This window comes from Scyliorhinus canicula, chromosome 29, assembly GCF_902713615.1.
Source record: "Scyliorhinus canicula chromosome 29, sScyCan1.1, whole genome shotgun sequence".
Lineage (NCBI taxonomy): Eukaryota > Metazoa > Chordata > Chondrichthyes > Carcharhiniformes > Scyliorhinidae > Scyliorhinus > Scyliorhinus canicula.
In genome coordinates, this window is record NC_052174.1 from 12378677 (window position 1) to 12391084 (window position 12408).

General features: G+C 43.1%; 1 long non-coding RNA gene across 1 annotated transcript; it reads right to left on the bottom strand.

Moving 5' to 3' along the window:
• Positions 1-2987: 2987 nt before the first annotated feature.
• On the bottom strand, positions 2988-7116 carry LOC119958492. The gene is made up of 4 exons (XR_005459037.1): positions 7088-7116; positions 4775-4789; positions 4267-4354; positions 2988-3590 (listed from the first exon to the last, which is right to left on the bottom strand). It is a non-coding gene; the product is annotated as an uncharacterized LOC119958492 (long non-coding RNA).
• Between the last annotated feature and the right edge of the window lie 5292 nt (positions 7117-12408).

A 12408-nucleotide genomic window follows, 5' to 3' on the forward strand; every position in this document is an offset into this window, starting at 1 on the left:
ACTTTGCCTCTCCCAGTGGAGATTAATTATGTCCCTCACAATTTCTTCCAATAATTTCCCCGTAACCGATATCCAGCTCATTGGCCCACAAGTGGGGGATTGAGTTTAAGAGCCTTGAGGTTATGCTGCAACTCTACCAGACCTTGGTGAGACCACATTTGGAGTATTGTGTGCAGTTCTGGTCACCTCATTATAGGAAGGATGTGGAAGCATTGGAAAGGGTGCAGAGGAGATTTACCAGGATGCTGCCTGGATTGGAGGGTAGGTCTTATGAGGAAAGGTTGAGGGAGCTAAGGCTTTTCTCATTGGAGCGAAGGGGGATGAGAGGTGACTTGATTGAGGTGTATGAGATGATGAGGGGGGTAAATAGGGTGGACGTTCAGCGACTTTTTCCTCGGGTAGACGTAGCTGTTACAAGGGGGCTATAAGGTTCACGTTGGAAGATATAGGAGGTTTGTCAGAGGTAGGTTCTTTACTCAGAGAATAGTTGGGGGCGTGGAACGCACTCCCAGCTCCGGTAGTGGAGTCGGACACTTTAGGAACTTTCAAGCGGTTATTGGATAGGCATATGAAATGAAATGAAAATGGCTTATTGTCACGAGTAGGCTTCAATGAAGTTACTGTGAAAAGCCCCTAGTCGCCACATTCCGGCGCCTGTCCGGGGAGGCTGGTACGGGAATCGAACCGTGCTGCTGGCCTCCCTTGGTCTGCTTTCAAAGCCAGTGATTTAGCCCAGTGAGCTAAAATGATTGGGAGTAGGTTGATTTGATCTTAGTTTCAGACTAGTTCGGCACAACATTGTGGGCCGAAGGGCCTGTACTGTGCTGTACAGTTCTATGTTCTATAATTTCCTGATTTATCCCGACTTGCCTTCTTGAACAATGGCATCACATTAACTCTCCTCCAGCCCTCTGGCGCCTCTCCTGTGGCCAGAGAGGGTTTGTAAACCAACGGCAGAGCCCCTGAATCTTCTCCCTTGCCTCCCACAATAGCCTACGATACATCTCGTCTGTGCTTGGAGAGGATCCACTTTTAAGTCCGCTCAAACCTCCTTCCTCCCAAAGCTGATGTGTTTTGTTATTTCACAGTCCCCCTGTCTGATTTCTACACCGACATAACCTTTCTCCAGAGTCTACGCAAGTGCAAAAAAATAACCATTCAAAACCTTACCTACATCTCTGGGCTCCACACATAGATTGCCACTTTAATTTACTCATACTTTTTCCCTGGTTATCCTCTTACCCTTAATATACCTTATTTTTGCGTGCACCAGATTTGCTGTCCTAATTTATTTTTGTAGTACCCCATCCCCTGTACTTTCTATACTCCTCCAGGGAGTCCACAATTTTGAGCCCTGTGTAACTACCACAAACCTTCCCTTTTGTCCTTGTCCAATCCTGTATATACCTTGACATCCCTGGATTGATCGGAACAAGAGGAAGGAAAGGGAAGAATAGGGAGCAGGGTGCTCTTTGCAATTGATGTATTTAGTAGTCCGAGTGTTGTGAGTCAGGAAGCAGTCGAGTCACAGATGAGGGGTAAAGGAAGCAACAGGAAAGGAGAGAGTGGAGCAGCCGACCTGAGGAAACAGCTCAGCTCGAGATGAAGTGCTGAAGACGAGTTGGTGCAAGAGATTGGCTTCTTCGCTGAACCGAAGATCACACACTTTGACCGGGTTTAGGTGGATTGGCTGCGATAAATTGCCCTTAGTGACCAAAAAGGTTAGGAGGGGTTATTGGGTTACGGGGATAGGATAGAAGTGAGGGCTTAAGTGGGTCGGTGCAGACTCGATGGGCTGAGTGGCCTCCTTCTGCATATGTGTTCTACGTTTCCTAACTCAGGGTGGCGACTCTGTGGGTGGGTTGCAGGCGGGGGTTGGGGGGGTCGCAGAGCGATTGGTTGCGGCGTTCCCCATCGCGGAAGAAGCACCCCAATGGCCGTGACCGGTGTTTCGGTTGAGAATATTGGCTGCCCCGACCATTGTTACCCCCTAAGGTGGATCTGGCAGTGCGCAGAACTGGAGCCGAGCGGAGCAGACTGCCTCCTCCTGATGTGTGGTCCCCAGGTCAAATTTGTCTTTGAAAAATGGCTTCCCGCAAGAAGGGGCCGCAGAGAGCAGGTCACGTGCCCGGCGTGTACACAGACGTCACGCGGTCCGTGCTTTGGCCGTGAAATCACGGAGGAGATATTCCTCCATTTTGTAGGTGCCAACAACAGGACTGTGTGAAGAACGGAAAATAGGTCATTTTCTAATAAAGGAAGAGAGGGCCAGAGATCTCACAATTGAATCTGCTGGAGAGAGAGCTTCTCGGGAGAGTCCATGGCGGGTCAAAGCTGTGCTGGTGTGAGCTTCTGGACTTTCGGGGAGGGGGGCAACACTTCAAAAGATCCCGAAATCAGAGCAAAGCAGGAGAAAGATGATTTCTTGAGGTATGGCTTTATTAATTGCGCCGATGCAAATCAAAATGCAAAGCCCATGTGTATTACATGCAGGGAAGTACTGGCAAATTAAAGTTTAAAACCATCAAAACCTCAAAGGCATTTGAAGACGGCGAATTCAAGGACGAAACTCTTGATTTTTTTCAAAGGGTGCAGTGCGAAGTTAAATCATCAGATTTCACATTGATGATATAAAACGGGGCTCGGTATCACAAAACATCCCAATGGGTTTTCTTCGATGAACATCACCTTGTTGACTGATCCCAATTAATATTCCTGCTTGGCTTCCGTCAGCGATTGGGAATGAAGACTGTCAAACAGGAATATGTATGTGGTACACACCAAAGACATTCGAAAAATCACCCACACTTCACTTGTGATGCATTAATCATTTATTAAGCTAGCAAGGTGCAACTACATTGATGCAGCAACCAACTGGAGTCCAATATCACCCTCCCAAACCCAACTGACACCCTTGGAATTCAACTCCGCACATCCGCAGGGAAACGCAAGTGATCTTATCCCAATTCTAGGATTCAACTCCCATTCCAAGAGCTTCCTCAATTCTTCGCGATGACCTTCACCAGGAACTTTCCTCACACTGTCAGAGTTTGTATCACAGGAAGAAGCCAACATACTTTCAATCAAAGATAATAAAGACTTTCAATGGTGACTAATCCCATCCTTCATTCGGAAATGAGATGTTTCATTTGAAGAGTCAGACCAGGTCCCTCCATGATAACTCCAAACTCCATGAGGTGTGAGAGGAACTTTAATCGAATTGGGTCTCAGCTAATTATGGTTGGAAGGGATCAACTCAATTTCTATCTAAATATATTTTAACTAATGCAGGAATCATGGGGGACAATCTCCAGATATGGATGTTATTCGCTGGATAACAATCATTCTCCAGCCAGAAGCAGGAAGGCCTTTCTGCCAAGGGGTGGCATTGTTTGTGATGCTCACCACCAAGCAGGGTGGTCCACAGTGATGGGTTGTGGTGTTCCCGGAGTATCTGTTAGCCCCCCCGGTGCCGCCGATCCGACGATGAAGAGATGTCCCTTTTTAAACAGCTACTGATTTCGCACAAAGCAGGTTAAGAGCAGAAGCCACAATTGCGTCCATTAGGGATCCAATCCAGAAAGTGGTTCCTGAAATTCAGGACAGGAATGTTAACGTACTTCATTGTTCAACATCAACTGACCCGGCGGAGAAACAGAACCCGGGGGGGATATGGGGCAAATGGAGTTTGTTGTGGATACAGTGTGAAGCAGAATATTAACAAAATAGAATTGTGATCGAAGCGAATCAGTTTGGGACGGAGTGGAGGGACTCAGAGATCCGGTGGGGCTGGAGATACATTGGCCAAAGGATTGGGTAGGGATTGAAGGAGGGATCTGGAGATCACTGGGTTGAGATATTCCAAGTCCTGTAGTTTTCTGTGTCAGAAATTCAGCCCTCATTCTTCACTGGATTTATTCAACCGCCCAGATCAGCCATTAATGCTTCAGCTCTGAGTGATGATCAAAGCGTTTGACAGGGTCAGGGGAGAGAATCTATCTCCTCTGATGGTGAGGCAGAGGGTGTCGGGAACAAGAGGGAATCATTGAAAATTCAAACCAGCTCATTCAAGGCCGGCGTCGGGAAACACGCCCTCCCCGATTGGCTGCCATGTTTCTGACATCACAATAGGGGCTTCGATTTGCAAAGAAGGTCATTGGCTGTAACTGCTTTGAGACACCCAGTGGCCATGTCAGGAATGACAATCTTTTTTTCTGTAACTAAACAAGTCATTTACCTTGTAACACAAACTGCTAAAGAACTTACCGGAAGGAAAGACATTGATTCTAAAGGCACACTCCTTTGCAGCACGTCAGATAGGGCAAACAATCACTGTCACAGGTGCAGTAACATCCTGTGGAGACAATGGGAGAAACCATTGTAACATTCGGGGCGCTATTGTTCCAACTTAAAACTGACGTCTCCCAAGGGTCTCTCTTTGCACCTCCCTCACCCTGACCCATTTGTCGTGAACATTCTGCCCCCTGTTGACTGAACTCACAAATTTTTACTGGGTGAGTAACAGTTTTCTCAAAAGTCCAAAGTTGTTAATTCAGTTGATTAAATCAATCTGGAATAAAAAGCTCATCGCAGTAAAGGCGAATATATAACTATAGGCCTGTGCTAATAACCACTCATTCTCCAATAGCTCCCCAGGGAAGAATATTTACTTTGCTTAACATGAGAACTTCGGAACCATGAAATCCTTTCCTGCTCAGATCCCATTATTCTTTTACAGCTGTTAAATATGAAAAAAAACAATGACAATATTTACCATAGTCACCATAACCTGCGGATAGAATAGATTGGTGTTAGTATTGCCTGCAGAGAGTAAATTGGAAACCCGCACTTTCGATATGATCAATTTAGCAATCAGTACATTCTGCATTGCACGGATTATGGGTTGGTGTGAGTCTTTCAGGAATCGAAGAACAATACTGTTCCGAATGGTTGTATATCAGTTCATTCAGTTCTCCTTTTCCAGCTGTGTGTTGATGGATTTGCGTTAATGGGGCAGCACGGTAGCACAAGTGGATACCACTGTGGCTTCACAGCGCCAGGGTCCCAGGTTCGTTTCCCTGCTGGGTCACTGTCTGTGCGGAGTCTGCACGTTCTCCCCGTGTCTGCGTGGGTTTCCTCCGGGTGCTCTGGTTTCCTCCCACAGTCCAAAGACGTGCAGGCTAGGATGGATTGGCCATGATAAATTGTCCTTAGTGACGTAAAAAGGTTAGGAGGGATTACTGGGTTATGGGGATAGGGGGGAAGTGAGGGCTTAAGTGGATCGGTGCAGACTCGATGGGCTGAATGGCCTCCTCCTGCACTGTATGTTCTATGTAAATCTATGACTCTTATCTTCACAGAATGAATTGGGAATCTACATTTTCAGTACAGTCAGTTCTACAATCAGTCCATTCATCAGCGCATGGATCATGGGTTGATTGTGTTAAATCAACCTATTACTCCTCCAGTTTATTGAACTCCGCTCCCATTACAGTTAGATATCAAACTCTCAGGCACCAAAGCAGAGAGTAAAATTAGTTTGTTCTCATTCTCCAGAACTGATATTTTATAAATTAAAAGAACGTTAGACTTCGCACCCATTTCCTTTCAAATTATTTAAGCTATTTTTGTCCCTACTTTGTGGTTCGAATGTTTGTGAACATGTCACATCAGAGTTGTCCGTCATTCCTCTATTATTACCTGCAGCTGTTGAATCCTTCATTGCTAAAAATATACTGTATGACAAGAGGGCAGTGTTTGATACACTTGTCAAACTCTAAGGTTGGATAAATTTAATAATCTATTTGTTAATAATCTATTTATTGAGACTCATCCAATTTTCATTGTGGTCTGGTTAATGATCACACCTCAGGGCTCGAGGAGCTCAGACAGGCCATGACTGCAGAGAATTACATGTTCACATTGTACCCGTTAGCATGATGGTTCATCATAACAACATTATTAATTGTGAAAAATTATCATTTAAATGTTCGTTTTTGTAAAAAAGGAATTGTAAGTCAAAATGGACAGAGCACGTCACGTGACTTCTCAGGTGGATTTCACTAATTTTTCTGTTATCTTGCAACGAGACAAGAGGATGCATTCTCAGACATGAAAGTTATACAATGAGTGTTCAACAAATGTAAATAGACACCATTGACTTTGCTGTTTTCCCTTCACACACAAATACATTGTCTGATGGGACAGGTTAAGGTGTCAATAGCCCCCACAGCAGGTAGAACATAGAACAGTACAGCACAGAACAGGCCCTTCGGCCCTCAATGTTGTGCCGAGCAATGATCACCCTACTTAAACCCACGTAATCCGTATACCCGTAACCCAACAATCCCCCCATTAACCTTACACTACGGGCAATTTAGAATGGCCAATCCACCTAACCCGCACATCTTTGGACTGTGGGAGGAAACCGGAGCACCCGGAGGAAACCCACGCAGACACGGGGAGGACGTGCAGACTCCACACAGACAGTGACCCAGCCGGGAACCGAACCTGGGACCCTGGAGCTGTGAAGCATTGATGCTAACCACCATGCTACCGTGAGGCCCGTGAGGTGGGAGGAGGATTCAGGCTGTAATCAAACTGGTCATAATGGCTTCCTTGGAAGATGTCTTGACATTTGTTCCAGGGTCACATGACACAGTGGCCACCTTTGCTCCCTGTTAAGGAAACAGCCAACAGCTCCGAGCAGACGGCAGAACTTTATCCCACAGCGACAGAGGTACCAACACGCACAGCTATTGATCTGCTGCAGCAGGAACAAAAGATGCTGTTAAATCTCAGCAGGTCTGACAACATCTGAGGAGACAGAACAAAGCTTATTCTGTTCTTACTTTGCCTGAAGAGATTGTCAGGGACTGTACCAAAATTATAGTCAGTTCCAGGCCACTCATGTCAAGAACAGGAAATTGACCCCATTAACACTTTGTAATAAGGGAGAAGATATCAATGTGCAGGGTGATTGGGCAGTGAAACGATTGGTGTTTGGCTATCGCCAAATATTTCATTGCTCAATCTCTCTGTCCTTATTCCTTGTGGAGATCCAGATCTGTAAAGTTGAACATAATACCTCCATAGCCATATGGTTTCCCATATCCTGTGAAACAAACAGATTGGTGTTAACATTGACTGAAGAGAATGAATTTGAAATCGATGTTTTCGACATAAACTGTTCAAGAATCAATACATTCAACATTGCACGGATTATGGATTGCTCCAGCCTATTCAGAAATTCAATGTACATTACTGTCGGGAATAGTTTTGTTTCAGTTGATTCAATCCTTCCTTGCTTTTGAAATTCATAGTTAACTCTCTCGCTCAAAACTATGAATGAAATATCTATTTTTCTCTTGCTTCACAAATTATATACATTGGTGTAGATTTTTGTAAAATAAATGACTATTAAGTTTCACATTCAGTTTAATTCAACTTATTCAAGTTCTATTTCCTTCAACGTTTTGATATTGTAGCAACTCCTGCTGCCTTGGGAAAGCGGGCAGCATAATCATAGACCCCTCCCACCCGGGCTAGTCTCTCTTCCAACCTCTTCCATTGGGCAGAAGATACAAAGGTTTGAGAACACGCACCAATAGATTCAAAAACAGGGGGGCTGTTACTAGACTCCTGAATAATTCTTTTAGGGTCTAAACTGATCTTATAGACTGAACTGATCTTTCTACACATCTTCTCTAAAGTTGCAGCACTATGAATCGTCTACTTCACCCACTGTCTATGTTTATGCATTTTCATTATGTATCCTCATGTATTTATTGTATGTTCTATGTTTTCATGTATGGAGCCATCTGTCTGGACTCTACGCAGGACAATACTTTTCACTGTATCTCAGTGCACGTGACATCTAAATAATGTGGAAATATGTATGCACCGTGTGACATTCCTTTGAATACAATTAAGTGAAGTTGGTAAGCTAAGTAAGTGCTCGCTCCTGTGTGACAAGACTGCAGAACCTTTCCTCCTTGTTAAGATATCAAGTTGTATTCATTTTAATTGCGGTCTGGTTAACGATCACATCTCAGGGCAGGACAGACTTGAGTAGCTCAGTAGACCTTAGCTACGTCGAATAATATACTCACATTGTGACAGGATGTGGACCCATGTTACAGGAAACTTGAAATGATTTGCAGAGATCACTAAATAGAATGATCTCATTCCATGATAAAGCCCTCAGTGACTGGACAATCACGGACAATCGTGTTTATGAATCTTGCCCATATATCAGGTCTTTTTATTGTGGGATGCACACAGTGGGAATTTCCTTTCCATTGGTTTTCCATTGTTCCCATCATATCGATTAAGCTGGGATCCTCACTGTGTAATTGGAATGACACATCGGGAGACCAGTGTTTGGGGTTTCTTGGGAAGGAGCTGCACTGAGCTGTTGCCACGTTCGTGAATGACAGCAGAACATTTAAGTCAACAGCAAATTTGAAGAAGCGCATTTTCTGCTTTGTTTCCTCTTCAGAGATTGTCAGGGACTGTTCCCAAATGATAGCCAATTCCAGGCCACTCATGTCAAGAACAGGAAATTGACCACATTAACACTTTGTAACAAGGGAATAGATATCAATGTGCAGGGTGATGGGGCAATGAAAGTATTTGTCATTGTTTATCACCAAATATTTCATTGCTCAATCTCTCTGTCCTTATTCCTTGTGGAGATCCAGATCTGTAAAGTTGAACATAATACCTCCATAGCCATATGAATGCCCATATCCTGTGAAACAAACAGATTGGTGTTAACATTTACTGAAGAGAATGAATTTGAAATCGATGTTTTCGACATGAACTGTTCAAGAATCAATACATTCAACATTGCACGGATTATGGATTGCTCCAGCCTATTCAGAAATTCAATGTACATTACTGTCGGGAATAGTTTTGTTTCAGTTGATTCAATCCTTCCTTGCTTTTGAAATTCATAGTTAACTCTCTCGCTCAAAACTATGAATGAAATATCTATTTTTCTCTTGCTTCACAAATTATATACATTGGTGTAGATTTTTGTAAAATAAATGACTATTAAGTTTCACATTCAGTTTAATTCAACTTATTCAAGTTCTATTTCCTTCAACTGTTTGATATTGTAGCAACTCCTGCTGCCTTGGGAAAGCGGGCAGCATAATCATAGACCCCTCCCACCCGGGCTAGTCTCTCTTCCAACCTCTTCCATTGGGCAGAAGATACAAAGGTTTGAGAACACGCACCAATAGATTCAAAAACAGGGGGGCTGTTACTAGACTCCTGAATAATTCTTTTAGGGTCTAAACTGATCTTATAGACTGAACTGATCTTTCTACACATCTTCTCTAAAGTTGTAGCACTATGTATCGTCTACTTCACCCACTGTCTATGTTTATGCATTTTCATTATGTATCCTCATGTATTTATTGTATGTTCTATGTTTTCATGTATGGAGCCATCTGTCTGGACTCTACGCAGGACAATACTTTTCACTGTATCTCAGTGCACGTGACATCTAAATAATGTGGAAATATGTATGCACCGTGTGACATTCCTTTGAATACAATTAAGTGAAGTTGTTAAGCTAAGTAAGTGCTCGCTCCTGTGTGACAAGACTGCAGAACCTTTCCTCCTTGTTAAGATATCAAGTTGTATTCATTTTAATTGCGGTCTGGTTAACGATCACATCTCAGGGCAGGACAGACTTGAGTAGCTCAGTAGACCTTAGCTACGTCGAATAATATACTCACATTGTGACAGGATGTGGACCCATGTTACAGGAAACTTGAAATGATTTGCAGAGATCACTAAATAGAATGATCTCATTCCATGATAAAGCCCTCAGTGACTGGACAATCACGGACAATCGTGTTTATGAATCTTGCCCATATATCAGGTCTTTTTATTGTGGGATGCACACGGTGGGAATTTCCTTTCCATTGGTTTTCCATTGTTCCCATCATATCGATTAAGCTGGGATCCTCACTGTGTTATTGGAATGACACATCGGGAGACCAGTGTTTGGGGTTTCTTGGGAAGGAGCTGCACTGAGCTGTTGCCACGTTCGTGAATGACAGCAGAACATTTAAGTCAACAGCAAATTTGAAGAAGCGCATTTTCTGCTTTGTTTCCTCTTCAGAGATTGTCAGGGACTGTTCCCAAATTATAGCCAATTCCAGGCCACTCATGTCAAGAACAGGAAAATGACCACATTAACACTTTGTAACAAGGGAATAGATATCAATGTGCAGGGTGATGGGGCAATGAAAGTATTTGTCATTGTTTATCACCAAATATCTCATTGCTCAATCTCTCTGTCCTTATTCCTTGTGGAGATCCAGATCTGTAAAGTTGATCAAATTACCTCCATGGCCATGTGAATGCCCATATCCTGTGAAACAAACCGATTGGTGTTAACATTTACTGAAGAGAATGAATTTGAAATCGATAATTTCAACATGAACTGTTTAAGAAACAATACATTCAACATTGCACGGATTATGGATTGCTCCAGCCTATTCAGAAATTCAATTAACATTACTGTTGGGAATAGTTTTATTTCAGTTGATTCATCCTTCCTTGCTTTTGAAATTAATAGTTAACTCTCTCGCTCAAAACTATGAATGAAATATCTATTTCTCTCTTGCTTCACAAATTATACATTGGTGTAGATTTTTGTAAAATAAATGACTATTAAGTTTCACATTCAGTTGAATTCAACTTATTCAAGTTCTATTTGCTTCAACTTTTTGATATTGTAGCAACTCCTGCTGCCTTGGGAAAGCGGGCAGCATAATCATAGACCCCTCCCACCCGGACTATTCTCTCTTCCAACCTCTTCCATTGGGCAGAGATACAAAGGTTTGAGAACACGCACCAATAGATTCAAAAACAGCTCCCCCCCCCCCCCCCCCCCCACCCCCCTCCCGTTACTCGACTCCTGAATAATCCTTTTAGGGTCTAAACTGATCTTATGGACTGAACTGATCTTTCTACCCACCTTCTCTAAAGTTGCAGCACTATGTATCGTCTACTTCACCCACTGTCTATGTTTATGCATTTTCATTATGTATCCTCATGTATTTATTGTATGTTCTATGTTTTCATGTATGGAGCCATCTGTCTGGACTCTACGCAGGACAATACTTTTCACTGTATCTCAGTGCACGTGACATCTAAATAAAGTGGAAATATGTATGTACCGTGTGACATTCCTTTGAATACAATTAAGTGAAGTTGTTAAGCTAAGTAAGTGCTCGCTCCTGTGTGACAAGACTGCAGAACCTTTCCTCCTTGTTAAGATATCAAGTTGTATTCATTTTAATTGCGGTCTGGTTAACAATCACATCTCAGGGCAGGGCAGACTTGAGTAGCCCAGTAGACCTTAACTACGCCGAATAATATACTCACATTGTGACAGGATGTGGACCCATGTTACAGGAAACTTGAAATGATTTGCAGAGATCACTAAATAGAATGATCTCATTCCATGATAAAGCCCTCAGTGACTGGACAATCACGGACAATCGTGTTTATGAATCTTGCCCATATATCAGGTCTTTTTATTGTGGGATGCACACGGTGGGAATTTCCTTTCCATTGGTTTTCCATTGTTCCCATCATATCGATTAAGCTGGGATCCTCACTGTGTTATTGGAATGACACATCGGGAGACCAGTGTTTGGGGTTTCTTGGGAAGGAGCTGCACTGAGCTGTTGCCACGTTCGTGAATGACAGCAGAACATTTAAGTCAACAGCAAAGTTTGAGGAAGCGCATTTTTTGCTTTGTTTTCTCTTCAGAAATTGTCAGGGACTGTTCCCAAATTATAGCCAATTCCAGGCCACTCATGTCAAGAACAGGAAAATGACCACATTAACACTTTGTAACAAGGGAATAGATATCAATGTGCAGGGTGATGGGGCAATGAAAGTGTTTGTGTTTGTTTATCACCAAATATTTCATTGCTCAATCTCTCTGTCCTTATTCCTTGTGGAGAACCAGATCTGTAAAGTTGAACAAATTACCTCCATGGCCACGTGAATGCCCATATCCTGTGAAACAAACAGATTGGTGTTAACATTTACTGAAGAGAATGAATTTGAAATCGATATTTTCAACATGAACTGCTCAAGAATCAATGCATTCGACATTGCACGGATTATGGATTGCTCCAACCTATTCAGAAATTCAATGTACATTACTGTTCATAGATCATAGCATTTACAGTGCAGAAGGAGGCCATTCGGCCCATCGAGTCTGCACCGGCTCTTGGAAAGAGCACCCTACCCAAGGTCAACACCTCCACCCTATCCCCATAACCCAGTAACCCCACCCAACACTAAGGGCAATTTTGGACACTGAGAGCAATTTATCATGGCCAATCCACCCTAACCTGCACATCTTTGGAC